Raw genomic sequence first — 14,822 nt, 5'->3', positions numbered from 1 at the left:
CTGTTGTTGGGTGGAATGTTTTATAAATGTTGATTAGATTGTGATATAGCACTGATGAGTGCTATATCCTTGCTGATTTTCTGTCTAATTGTTCTATCAGTTGTTGAGAGGGAGTATTAAAGCCTCCTAATATAATTCAGTTCAGTTCAGTTCAGTCGCTCAGTCATGTCCGACTCTTTGCGACCCAATGAATTGCAGCATGCCAGGCCTCCCTCTCCATCACCAACTCCTGGAGTTCACTCACACTGAGTCAGTGATGCCATCCAGCCATCTCATCCTCTGTTGTCCGCTTCTCCTCCTGCCCCCAATCCCTCCCAGCATCAGGGTCTTTTCCAATGAGTCAACTCTTTGCATGAGGTGGCCAAAGTATTGGCGTTACAGCTTTAGCATCATTCCTTCCAAAGAACACCCAGGACTGATCTCCTTTAGGATGGACTGGTTGGGTCTCCTTGCAGTCCAAGGGACTCTCAAGAGTCTTCTCCAATATCTTTTTTGCTTCATATATTTTCTTTTTATTTGGTGCATACATGTTTGAAATTTTTATATCTTCTTGGTGAATTTAGGTCTTTTAAGTCATTTATATCTCCCTCAGTATCTCCTAAATTTGTTTGCCCTGATGTCTGTTTTACTGGATAGTAATACAGTGACTTATGCTTTGCTTGATTAACGCTTGTATGCTATATATCTTCTCATTTTTAAAACTCCAACCTGCCTATATTATAGTTGAAGTAAGTTTCACATAGATAGCACATTGCTGAGCCATGTCTTCAAGTACACACTGCTAATTTTGGTCTTTTCATAGATGTAATTAGAAGATTTATATTTAATGTAATTTTGATATGTTAGGATTTGTCATTTTATTATTCTGTTTTCTCTCTCTTTAATTTCTCTGCTTTATTTTCCCCTGCTTTCTGTGGAGCAGTACTTGAACACAATTTAGGATTCCATTTTGATTTAGCTATAGTGTCGGACTTTATTTTTGGGGGCTCCAAAATCACTGCAGATGGTGACTGCAGCCATGAAATTAAAAGACGCTTACTTCTTGGAAGGAAAGTTATGACCAACCTAGATAGCATGTATACAAGACCAGGAGCTGACTGTGGCTCATATCATGAACACCTTATTACCAAATTCAGACTCAAATTGAAGAAAATAGGGAAAACGGCTAGACCATTCAGGTATGACCTAAATCAAATCCCTTGTGATTATGCAGTTGAAGTGAGAAATAGATTTAAGGGTCTAAATCTGATAGATAGAGTGCCTGATGAACTGTGGAATGAGGTTCGTGACGCTGTACAGGAGACAGGGATCAAGACAATCCCCATGGAAAAGAAATGCAAAAAAGCAAAATGGCTGTCTGGGGAGGCCTTACAGATAGCTGTGAAAAGAAGAGAAGCAAAAAGCAAAGGAGAAAAGGAAAGATACAAGCATCTGAATGCAGAGTTCCAAAGAATAGCAAGAAGAGATAAGAAAGCCTTCTTCAGCGATCAAAGCAAAGAAATAGAGGAAAACAACAGAATGGGAAACACTAGAGATCTCTTTAAGAAAATTAGAGATACCAAGGGAACATTTCATGCAAAGATGGGCTCGATAAAGGACAGAAATGGTATGGACCTAACAGAAGCAAAAGATATTAAGAAGAGACGGCAAGAATACATGAAAGAACTGTACAAAAAAGATATTCACGACCCAGATAATCATGATGATGTGATCACTAATCTAGAGCCAGACATCTTGGAATGTGAAGTCAAGTGGGCCTTAGAAAGCATCACTACGAACAAAGCTAGTAGAGGTGATGGAATTCCAGTAGAGCTGTTTCAAATCCTGAAAGATGATGCTGTGAAAGTGCTGCACTCAATATGCCAGCAAATTTGGACAACTCAGCAGTGGCCACAGGACTGGAAAAGGTCAGTTTTCACTCCAATTCCAAAGAAAGGCAATGCCAAAGAATGCTCAAACTGCCGCACAATTGCACTCATCTCACATGCTAGTAAAGTAATGCTCAAAATTCTCCAAGCCAAGCTTCAGCAATACATGAACTGTTAACTCCCTGATGTTCAGCCTGGTTGTAGAAAAGGCAGAGGAACCAGAGATCAAATTGCCAACATCCGCTGGATCATGGAAAAAGCCAGAGAGTTCCAGAAAAACATCTATTTCTGCTTTATTGACTATGCCAAAGCCTTTGTGTGGATCACAAGAAACTGTGGAAAATTCTGAAAGAGATGGGAATACCAGACCACCTAACCTGCCTCTTGAGAAATCTGTATGCAGGTCAGGAAGCAACAGTTAGAACTGGACATGGAACAACAGACTGGTTCCAAATAGGAAAAGGAGTACATCAAGGCTGTATATTGTCCCCCTGCTTATTTAACTTCTATGCAGAGTACATCATGAGAAACTCTGGACTGGAAGAAACACAAGCTGGAATCAAGATTGCCGGGAGAAATATCAATAACCTCAGATAAGCAGATGACACCACCCTTATGGCAGAAAGTGAAGGAGAACTAAGGAGCCTCTTGATGAAAGTGAAAGAGGAGAGTGAAAAAGTTGGCTTAAAGCTTAACATTCAGAAAACGAAGATCATGGCATCTGGTCCCATCACTTCATGGGAAATAGATGGATAAACTGTGGAAACAGTGTCAGACTTTATTTTTCTGGGCTCCAAAATCACTGCAGATGGTGATTGCAGCCGTGAAATTAAAAGACGCTTACTCCTTGGAAGAAAAGTTATGACCACCCTAGATAGTATATTCAAAAGCAGAGACATTCCTTTGCCGACTAAGGTCCATCTAGTCAAGGCTATGGCTTTTCCTGTGGTCATTTATGGATGTGAGAGTTGGACTGTGAAGAAGGCTGAGTGCCAAAGAATTGATGCTTTTGAACTGTGGTGTTGGAAAAGACTTTTGAGAGTCTCTTGGACTGCAAGGAGATCCAGCCAGTCCATTCTGAAGGAGATCAACCCTGGGATTTTTTTGGAAGGAATGATGCTAAAGCTGAAGCTCCAGTACTTTGGCCACCTCATGTGAAGAGTTGACTCATTGGAAAAGACCCTGATTCTGGGAGGGATTGGGAGCAGGAACAGAAGGGGACGACTGAGCATGAGATGGCTGGATGGCATCACGGACTCGATGGACATGAGTCTGAGTGAACTCTGGGAGATGGTGATGGACAGGGAGGCCTGGCATGCTGCGATTCATGGGGTCCCAGAGAGTTGGACACGAATGAGCGACTGAACTGAACTGAGATAGCATATTAAAAAGCAGAGACGTTACTTTGCCAACAAAGGTCCATCTAGTCAAGGCTATGGTTTTTCCTGTGGTCATGTATGGATGTGAGAGTTGAACAGTGAAGAAAGCTGAGTGCCAAGGAATTGATGCTTTTGAACTGTGGTGTTGGAGAAGACTCTTGAGAGTCCCTTGGAGTGCAAGGAGATCTAACCAGTCCATTCTGAAGGAGATCAGCCCTGGGATTTCTTTGGAAGGAATGATGCTAAAGCCGAAACTCCAGTACTTTGGCCACCTCATGCGAAGAGTTGACTCATTGGAAAAGACCCTGAGGCTGGGAGGGATTGGGGGGAGGAGGAGAAGGGGATGACAGAGGATGAGATGGCTGGATGGCATCACCAACTCGATGCACGTGAGTTTGAGTGAACTCCAGGTGTTGGTGATGGACAGGGAGACCTGGCTTGCTGCGATTCATGGGGTCACAAAGAGTCGGACACGACTGACTGACTGATTGACAGTGTTTTTTTATTGTATATCTTTGTATAGTCATTTTTTGGATGCTCTTGGTATTACAATTTATATATAGGACTGTCGTAGTCTATTGGTGTCATCATTTTGCTAGTTCAAGTGAAATGTAGAAATCTAACTTCCCTTTACCTCCCTTCACCCTTCCTTATTTATAATAAAATTGTCTTACATATTTTTTGTACATACATTTAGACCCAAACTAAGCAGTATTATAAATTTTGCTTCAACTGCCAAACATAATTTTAAAAATTTAAGAGGAAATGGAAAGCTTGTTGCTTTATTTATTTTTGTTTGTTCACTGTATTCTTCCTTCCTGATATTTCAAGATCCTTCTTTTATCATTTCCTATCTGTCTAGAGAATTCCCTTTAGCTTTTCTGATATGATAGGTCTGCTCGTGAAAAATTCTCTTAGTTTTCCTTCATTTCTTTTATTTAAAGATGTCTTGATATTGCAGGATATTTTTGTTGTGTGCAAGATTCTGGATTGGAGCTCTTCCCTTTCAGCACTTGAAAAATGCTCTAGTACTTTCTTTTAGTCTCTGTGATTTCTGATGAAAAATCTGCTCTTGTTCTAATTGCTTTTCCTCTACATGTGGGGTGTGAGTTTCCTCTTGTGGCTTTCAAAATGTTTTCTCTGTCTTTAGCTTTTAGAGGTTTAATTATGATGTGCCTTGGCATAGATTTCTTTTGGTTTATTTGCAATTTGTAGGTCTATGTCTCAGTTGTATTTTTCATTTTCATTTTCCTATCATTTTATTTTCATTTTCAGTTTAAGATCTTCCTGGTTCTTGGTATGTTGAGTCATGTTTAATTGAAATTTGGACATTTTATTATCATATGGAGAAGGCATGAATCTGGATCTCAATTAAATCTGTTTAAGCAGGGAAAGGGAGGGTATTTCCTTGTTAATGACAGGTGAAAGGAGGAGTCTGGAACCCCCACGTGGCTTCCCTTGACACCAAGTGAGGCTTCTCTTTGCCACTGGGAGTGAGTGGCTTTCCTTGTTAGCCCCTCTGAGACTTGGTATCCCCTCCCTATGATGGTGGTGATGCTGCTACAACTACATATAAGCCTCCTCTGTGGATCCAGAGTAATAGTAAATAGGCAGCTGTGCTGTGTCCTGTAAGAGCTTTGCAATGGGAGGTGCTGTTAAAGGTGGTTAATAAACTTTGTGACTGAGGTTCACGTAACAGTAGGTTGAAAAAGCTAGAGATGCACACACTGAGGTTATTTATGAAAAAAATTCAGGAGATTATAATAAAGTTTAAATGTTTGATCCCAGACCTGGTCCCTGCCTTCCCTCTGCTGTTCCGTTGTCTTTTTATACAAGAAGGAAAATCATAGGGACCTAATTAAAAATTAGACCGAAGCAAAACCACTGCCATGAGGTTTTCCAGGTAAAGAAAAGTTAAAGAAAAAATGGGGCCTATTTAAACTAAGACATACTCATGCCCAAGTTTATTTTCAGGCAAAAATCCTCTTAGTCTTATTCAACTCAGAAAAATGAAAGCTGATGACCTAGATGTGAAAATCTGTATATTCTTCAACTTAATCTCATAAGTCATTCAACTCTAATTCCTCTGTGAATTCATATAATCCTTCACCAGTGAATTAATGGATAATATTCTTCTCAGTCAGTTCCTTGGAGCATAGATTTTTGTGTATATAGTTAAATCCTTGTTAATATCTATGGTTTTACCATATAAATGAATATGTCAAAGTTATGCCCTTGAAATGTGGAGGAAAAGTTACAAGATTATCATTTCAGTATTCAATATAGTCTTTCTTGCCAAAGTGCAGTGCTGAACTATTCTTTCTTATGAAAATAATGAGTGATATAAATGAGTGATGCAGTGATACTCCATCAGGCTGTTAGGAATTCAGGTTGGTGGGCAAAGGAACCTTCAAAAGCCTAACGATTGTCATTCTTCTCTGACATTTCTCCATTTTAAGAAATAGACTGCAGCAAAATGAAGAGAACCTACCCTGAAAGGGCTGAGTCACAGCCTGGACTATTTCACATTGAGGCAATTTAAAATTAGAGCTGAAAATCTCTAATTAATGGGGTTATAGGATAGAAGCCCCAGGAAGCCTTGCACTGTGTAACATGGCCCAGCATCTCTGCCATACAAAGCATAAAGCATCAGCCCATTTGCACCTGAGGTCCCACATATTTTGGCTTTGTATTTTGGCTCCAGGTTCTTTGAGGATGGAACTTCAGTACCAAGTGTTTGATCTGAAAGACTCAGGCTAGAATATAGCTAAGCAGCACATTTCTTCTGCTCAAATATCCCATTTTCTCTCCTTGTCCTCCTGTGTGTTAGTTGCTCAGTCGTGTCCGACTCTTTGCGACCCCAGGACTGTAGCCCACCAGGCTCCTTGTCTATGGACTTCTCCAGGCAAGAACACTGGAATGGGTAGCCATTTCCTTCTCCAGGGGATCTTCCTGAATTGGGGATCGAACACAGGTCTTCCACATTACAGGCAGATTCTTTACCATCTGAGCCACCAGGGAAGCCTCTTTGCCTGCTTAATTCTTCTTCTTCTTTTTTTTTTATTGCACCAATCACTCTGGTATCAGGTCATATTTATTTTTTTAAATTTTTTATTTATTTATTTTTAAATTTTTATTTTTACTTTATTTTACTTTACAATACTGTATTGATTTTGCCATGCATTGACATGAATCACCTAATTCTCACTTAACCTTCTGGGTCTTGGCTTGGATATTACCTATGGTGAAACACATTTCTGGACCTTGTGGCCTGAGTCAGGGCCCTATACTTTGCTCCTGAGACACCTGCCACCATGCAGAGTACTTATACAAGGCTATTTAATTTTCCTTAAAATATCCTTACTGTGCTCTTGACTTCCACCCAAGCACAGTCAGCACTTTCCAGTAGAACTTTTTGGGGTGGCAGAATGTTCTAATCTGTGCTGTCCAACCTGGTAGCCACTAGTCACATGTGGCTATTAAGCTCTCAAAATATGGAAGTATGACTGAGAAATGGATTTTAGATTTTTTTAATTTAAACTATTTAAATTTAGGTGATAGATATATACAAATGCTAGAAACTAACTTTAAATAAATACTTTAAATTGCTTATTAAAATTATTTAGATTTAAGTTTAAATAGCCACATGGAAATTTTTGGTTACCATACTGGACAGCATTGCATTAGACTGTGAGCTTCTTGACAGCAGGGACTGCATCCTACTTACCTGTAAATTTCCAATACCAGAGAACAGAATCTAGCCATTTCTATGACTTCAAGAAATACTTGTTGACCATTGTATGAATGTCAGTGTTCTACCCTTACTGTACCATCACATTTTGTTTGATAGCTGAGACTCAGATGCCGATATTGGAGCTTAAGTTTTGGCTCCATCATTTAATATTTAGGTCAAGGGTGTCACTCTCTCTGTGCCTCAGTCTCCTTGTTTTTAAAGTGAGTTATCAGTTGTTTCTACTTCATAGGCTTATAATGAACATTAAGAAAATTTATATTTTATTCATTCATTAATGTAGTAAATATATTCATTAGAGATGAGTGCAATAGTTGGCAGATAGTAAAGTCTACTATGTAATGACTACCATTAAATTAATTTTGTAGTGTTATCTTTTATTGAGAGAAGGAATGAGAGATAGAGAAAGATACAAATGAGAGAAAAACACTAATTTGGTAGAAAGTACTGCATTCTGTGCAAGGTCATATAAACTAAACCCTTGGCGAGGGGGTCTTCATGCCTACCTTATTCTATCTGAGAGTGATTCTTAAGCATCAAAAGGTCCGCACCTGTGATGTATACCATATGAGATGGACTAGAGCCCATGTCTGAGAAACACAATAAACAGAGGCTATAAAGCGGAGTAATTCAGAACACAGACGGTGACACTTTGGGTTGGTGACAGCTGCCTTACTATCGTTTATAATAGAAATTAAATCTAATCAACTGTAGCCAAATGTCCCTTCAAAGAATGTCAGTAAGGATGCCGACAGAAGGACCCCACTCAGGAACAGTCTCCCACTGCGGTCAGTCTGAGCCAGCGCTGCCTGGCAACCAGGATGCATCTCTCCTCCTCAGTGAGTAATTAACATCCCATTCTTCTTTCCTTGTTTGACATCTTCTTCAGTACAGAGTTGATGAGTGAATTAAAAAAAAATGTCTTAACTCTGAAAATCATTTCTTTCTTTATATTCAGATTGTTATTTTCATTTATTGATGTCTGTCTCCATTCAGGGAAGGAGAATCTTGGCTTTGGACAACTCAGGCCATGCCCTCCCCATTTTGGAGGAAACTTAGAGCATTCCTACTCATGTTTTAGGATAAGAAAACTAAATCTCAGAGACATGCTACTTGCCCAAAGCCACATGATTCAGAGTAAATAACAAAGTTTGAAACTAGAGTCTGGGTTTTGCAATTTCTAGTTCAATGAATTTTCAATGAGTTTAGAAGATGCTGGAAGGAAAGAGAGAATGGATGGAAAGAGTAATACCCATGTGCAAGCTTTATTTCAGTGGGATTTGGCCTTTTATTTATCACAGTGAAATTCTGATACAAGTTTCTGGGCCTCTCTTCAGGAGAATGCACACAAATTTTTTTTTGTCTGACAGTTTTGGATGATAACAGTCCCTGAATTTCACTGACGGGCTCTTATTTAACCATGCTTAGTATGGAAAGAGTCTGGTTTCATTTTAAGAAATTATAAATAATGGCTACAGATCTCTGCATGTCAATATGCTTTGAAACATCTGCTAGAAAAGGGCACGTTCTTGGGGGAGAAGGATGGATTCTGAACAGGTTTTATTATTCTTGATGATTGAAAAAACTAGCTGCAGATTGTGCAGCTTCGCTGGCTTTCATATTTGATGTAGTTATGATGACAAACTGTGAAGTTATACTGTAATACCTTTTTTTAAATAAGAAAACATTATTATATATTCCTTCTTACCAATAACCTTTGAAGTTAGTTGTGCAAGCTAAGTCACTTCAGTCATGTCTGATTTGTGACCCCATGGACTGTAGCCCACCAGGCTCCTCTGTCTATGGAATTCTCCAGGCAAGAATACTGGAGTGGGTTGCTATTCCCTTCTCCAGGGGATCTTCCTGACCCAGGGATCAAACCTGCATCTCTTGTATCTCCTGTACTGGCAGGTGGGTTCTTTACCACTAGCACCACTTGGGAAGCCCTGAAGTTAGTTGATGTTATTAATCATTACCAAAGTGTACATATTTCAAAGGCATTTGCTTCCTAGGAAGTAAAATATTCCAATTCCAAGAAATAAAAGTGGAAGATGTACTAACTATATGGTGCTTTCAAGTCAGTAAAATTGTACTAGGAAAAAAGCAAAAAAATATTTTAGATACTTTTAATAATGCTGGCATTTTCAGAATTTAAATAAGTTGCTAAAAGGAATAAAGAAATTGTGGTAAGTAACCAGAGATCTCTTTAAACGTGGATATTAATATCAAATGTGAAATCTACTAACTACAGGAACCAGCAAACCTGGAGGGGATGGAATTAAAATTTAAAGGACATTATGAAGGTTTTATTACTGGTTTAAGTCCTCATTTTTACTTCTCAATGGGGAAAGTGAAACCACTTCTCAGAACAGTAATTTTAAATTGTATAAATGGGGAATGAAATCATGGAAAAGAACTATGTGCCTTTAATACCTTTTAAGAAAATACAATAAGCCATTACTTATCGATCTTATATCCTCCAAAATATATAAGAAATAGCTCCAGGACAACTTGGACAAAATTTATCTCATCTATCATTGGAAGTGCTTTCTATTTATTTTAAAAGTAGCTGCAGGGTCTTATGAAGAATTTCATTTCATTAATAAACTCGGGTTATCTTTTCTTGCAGGACTCTTTCATGCAGAGGGGGAGAGACAACACTCGAGTCTGTTCTCACACAAGCCCATTCCTGCAGCAGGATGACACAGCGCCAGTTTCCCCTCCCTAGAAACCAAGTCTGTAACCAGAGTTGTCCATTATTTCTAAAGACGCCATACTCTGGATACCCCGATCACCATTCAACTCTCTTTTCACAGCCTGATTTGATTTAAGCAAACAACTTCCAAAGGACACTTGGAACACAGACAGATTCAAGAGTGGAAATATCTGGAAAGGCTTTCATTATAGTGGTTTCATTCCTACAGGAGAACTGGCAGAAACCACGTCTTGGGGCACTAGAGTCTGATACAGCCAGTGCGAGGAGAGCCCAGTTCAAACCTGTTTACTGACCGCTTTTTATATGGTAGCCTCTGCACTTGGTGCTGGGGATACCAGGAATAACGGAACCCAACGTCTGCTGCGAGGAACCTCACAGATGAAGGGCAGGAACTTTCATTAGAGTATGATTTTAATACAATACTTCCCTGGTGGCTCAGATAATAAAGGACCCACCTGCAATGCGGGAGACCTGGGTTCAGTTCCTGGGTCGGGAAGATTCCCTGGAGAAGGGAATGGCAACCCACTCCAGTATTCTTGCCTGGAGAGTCCCATAGATGGAGGAACCTGGCAGGCTCCAGTCCATGGGGTTGTAAAGAGTCGGACATGACTGAGCGACCTTCACTTCACCTCACTTAATATAAAACACACAATTCTCTGAGAGATGTATGTACAGAGCATGCTAAATGTGAGAAAGTACCTAGGGCAACCCTGGAGGCAGGAACGCTTGTCTTTCAAAGAAAAGGATGCGGTAGGGGCATGTGAATGTCCCAAGTACAAAAGACCGTCGTGGGCAGAAGCCTGGGGCTAGAAGCAGCACAGGGGCTTTGGGTGTCCCTGGAGTAAGACGCGGCCCTGTGGCTGGAGGGATCAGTAGGGTCCGTATCCCAGTCTAAGGAGGACCTCCCACGCCACGGTCTCTAGGAGTGGACTTTATTCCACATCTCATCTGTTTACAGGGAAGAGATTCATGAAAGGCTCAGAGACAGAATCAGAGGCCCGGAGGTCATTGAGTTGTTGTAGGGACCGTGGAATGGATGGGACCAGTCAGGGAGGGTCTGTACAGAACAGGAGGGCACAGGAGAACCTGGACATCAGCAAGTCCTTGAGGAAGGGTCAGGAAGAGGCTGGGGAACAGGATGATCCCCACGGAGCCTGTGCAGAGCCTTGGAAAGTCCAGCAGGACCAAAGCCAGCAAGTGTATTTGGCCAAGAAGAGGTAACTGCAGCTTAGCTTCAGGGGTTAGTGGGTTGGTGGGGGAGAGGGTCAGGAAATTGGGAAGTGAATGGCAGGTGAGACCCCGCTGAGTGTGGATGAAGAAGTTCGTTTTCTCTGAACAGAGACCCTGGTGAGTTTCATGGTTGAGAGTGGGTCTGTGGGGGTGAAGAGAGGAAGGCGTGCTGCTGGAGAGAATTTAGCAGGGAGTGGAATAAATATTCCATACGGTGAGCTGTCTTCAGCCAGAAGGGGACCTGTCTTCCTCTGAGACTGGATAGAAGGAAGTGAAGTTGCTCAATCGTGTCTGACTCTTTGCGATCCTGTGGACTGCGGCATGCCAGGCCTCCCTGTCCATCGTCAGCTCCTGGAGTTTACTTAAACTCATGTCCATTGAGTTGGTGATGCCTTCCAACCATATCATCCTCTGCCGTCCCCTTGCTCCTCCTGCCTTCAATCTTCCCCAGCATCAGGGTCTTTTCAAATGAGTCAGTTCTTCACATCAGGTGGCCAAAGTATTGGAGTTTCAGCTTCAGCATCAGTCCTTCCAATGAAATTTTAGCACTGATTTCCTTTAGGATGGACTGGTCGGGTCTCCTTGCAGTCCAAGGGACTCTCAAGAGTCTTCTCCAACTATGTATTCAGGAAACACTAAAAAAATGAGTAATTCAAAACTCATGCAAACTTTTCCAGCAGAGAGAGAAAAAAGGAACACTTGACAAATCATCATAAGAGTTTAGTTTTTCTAAACTTGACATTAAACCTGATGAGGACAGTTTGAGAAAGAAAAATCTAACTCACAACCTTAGGAGAAGAAAGTCTTAACAAATGTAGCCACTTGAATCCTACAGTGAAGAAATAGCTGAGCAGAAGGGGCCTTAGGAAGAGGAAGAGAAACCACAAGTGAAGGAAGGCTGTCAGAAGCATAGCTCGAGGAGTTCTCAGGAAGCCAGAGGGTTGATAGCAAAGAGTAATCTCACTTCCTCTGTACTTTTGCCACTTATTGCTTAACATTATAAAGTGTGAAGGAAATGAGGCTTCACACTTTTAAATTTACTTATGCAAATATTTATTAAAGCCTTTCCATGTATAAGGTGGGCTTCCCAGGTGGCACTAGTGGTAAAGAACCTGCCTGTCAATGCAGGAGACATAAGAGATGTGGGTTTGACCCCTGGGTCAGAAAATCCCCTGGAGGAGGGCATGGCAACCCCTCCAGTATTCTTGTCTGGAGACCCCCATGGACACCGGAGTCTGTTGGGCTATAGTCCATAGGGTCACAAAGAGTCAGATACGACTAAAGTGACTTAGCCTGCATGTATGCATGTATAAGGTATATGATTTGGAAATTTGAAAGGCACTCCCTGAGGATCTGTGAAGAACACAGTGGTGGCTCCCCAGGTTCACCTAGAAAACATGTAGAACAGCCAGGATAGAAAAATGCCAGGGTGCAGACAGTCTCCATATCACAAATCCCAAATCCTAGGTGAGTTGTGACAAATCGCCAACAGCGACAGGACCTACTGGGAACGGCATCTGCCCAAGCGGAGCAGAGAGAAGCAGTGGGTGTCTGACCACCTGCCGGCTTCCAAATAACAAGCAAGGAGTTCCTGGAAAATGGAGCAACTGGCTTGAGAACAGCAGCAAACTGGGGATGTTGATGGTCTCAGAGTGTCCGTGGTGAGATTGAAGGGGCTTGAAAGGTCTGAGCTGCCTTCATCCTCAAAGCAACCAAACAGAGCCTCTCCCAGATCAAAGCTGGGTGACAGTCCACACTGAGAATAAACCGCTGAAGGGAGAACCTCAGCTGAACTTGCCAGGGATGATAGAGACCAAAGGAATATGGAGTCCACCCGGAAGTGGTGATGGAGACTAGACCCAGGCTGTCTCAGAAGGCAGAGTTCTCACTGCGGGATGAACAACAAAATAACCAGAAGAGGGTGGCCTAGAGACGTCCAATTGGGAAAGTTACTCTAAGCCGAGCCTCCTGTTGAGAAGTTTAGAAAATCTCATTCTATAAATTAATTCTTAGATTCTTATTCTATAAGCCACAGGAAAGGACAGCTTTCAAATTGTATTTAGATGTATTGCAGGATAAAAAGAATAAGTAGAATCTCTATAGATGAGACATCAGATATTTTATGAGATATTCTTACAAAAATGAAAACTATAACATTCTTTCAAAACGAGGGAAAAGATATGAATATTAAAGAAAACTCAGTAATGCAGTGGTAGAACTTAAGAAAGAATTAGGCACAAGAGAAAAAAAAATCATTTCAGATACTAAAACTAACTAGAAGTTTATTGTTGTTGTTTAGTCACTAAGTCGTATCTGACTCTTTGGCGATACCATGGACTGTAGCCCGCCAGGCTCCCCGTCCTTGGGATTTCCCAGGCAAGAATACTGGAGCGGGTTGCCATTTCCTCCTCTAGAGGATCTTCCCAACCCAGGGATCGAACTCGTCTCTCCTGCATGAGGAGACAGATTCTTTAACACTGAGCCACCAGGGCAAAGAGTAAATAGGCACGGTAGGGAATACTTTGCAATAAATAGATGATGAAAAGGAGGGAAAAAATTTCCAGACTTTAAACATTATTTTATATTGGGCTATAGCTGATTAATACTGTTGTGGTAGTTTCAGGTGAACAGCAAAGGGAGCCAGCTATATGCAGGCATGAATCCATTCTCCATGAATCCAGCCTGGCACATAACATTGAGCAGAGTTCCCTGTGTTATACAGTAGGTCTTTGTTGGTTAGGCATTTTTTTTAATTTTTAATTTTTATTTATTTATTTTTTCTTTGTTTATTATTTTTTTAATTTTAATTTTTACTTTGTTTTACTTCACAATACTGTATTGGTTTTGCCATACATTGAGGTTATGCATTTTAAATATAGCTGTGTGTACACAACCTTCCCAAAGTCCCTAACTTCCCCTCCCCACACTGCGCCACCCAGCAACCATAAGTTTGTTTTCTAAGTCTGTGTCTCTTTCGGTTTTGTAAGTAAGTTCATTTGTATCATTTCTTTTTAGATTCCATTTATAAGGGATGTCAGGCTTCCCTGTGACTCAGATGGTAAAGAATCTGCCTACTATGCAGGAGACCCGGGCTCGAATGCTGTGTCAGGAAGATCCCCTGGAGAAGAGAATGGCTACCCACGTTAGTGTTCTTGCCTGGAGAATCTTATGGACAGAGGAGCCTGGCGGTCTACAGTCTATGGAGCCACAAAGAGCTGGACATGACTGAGCGACTGACGCTATAAGGGATGTCATAGGATACTTCAGAGGAGGGAAAAAATTGAACAATTAAAACAATGAAGATGCTGGGGACTGAGTGGGGGGAGGGGAGAGTGGGCCTTGAGGATGTTGTTTGATGGGTATAGAGTTTCGGTTTTGCAGGATGAAAAGAGTTGTAGAGATGGATGGTGATGGCTGCACAGGAGTGAGAAGGTGCTTAATGCTCCTGAGCCACACACTTAAAAATGGTTAAGATGGGAAATTGTATGTTATGTGTATTTTACCACAGTAAAAAATTGAAAGGGAAAAAGGAAATGAATAAAGAGGTGGAAAGTATTAAGGAGATAAATTCAGAAATAAGCAAGGAAAATCCAACTTGTGTGTACATATATAAATATATATATACGAAATCCATGAATAATAAAATACCTTAGAAGTACCTAATCATACTTTCATAATTCAAGAAAGCCTTCATAGCATAAAATATTAAAATTATGTACAGGAAGTGCACGCTGCATAGCCGGGAAACTGACCCAGATCAAATATCCAAGCAGTAGCTTTATGAGGGATAGAAGAGTAGGTCATCCTCAGGCTCGCCAAGAACAATGCCGTAGAGCAGAGGAAGACAGAGCAATGTTCAGGACGTGGAAGGAAATGTT

The 14,822-nt window shown here is 41.0% G+C and overlaps 1 long non-coding RNA gene across 1 annotated transcript in view; it reads left to right on the top strand.

The window, feature by feature from the left end:
• The window catches only part of LOC138931591 (uncharacterized), a 49,048-nt gene extending 34,446 nt beyond the window's left edge, over window positions 1-14,602 (top strand). The window contains exon 2 of the long non-coding RNA XR_011446632.1: window positions 13,960-14,602. This is a non-coding gene — a long non-coding RNA (uncharacterized lncRNA). The remainder of the gene's footprint in view (window positions 1-13,959) is intronic.
• Window positions 14,603-14,822: the final 220 nt, after the last annotated feature.

The sequence above is a fragment of the Ovis canadensis genome, chromosome 9, assembly GCF_042477335.2.
Source record: "Ovis canadensis isolate MfBH-ARS-UI-01 breed Bighorn chromosome 9, ARS-UI_OviCan_v2, whole genome shotgun sequence".
Lineage (NCBI taxonomy): Eukaryota > Metazoa > Chordata > Mammalia > Artiodactyla > Bovidae > Ovis > Ovis canadensis.
The sequence above is the reverse complement of the archived record's forward strand: the minus strand, read 5'-3'. Positions and strand labels throughout refer to the sequence as shown.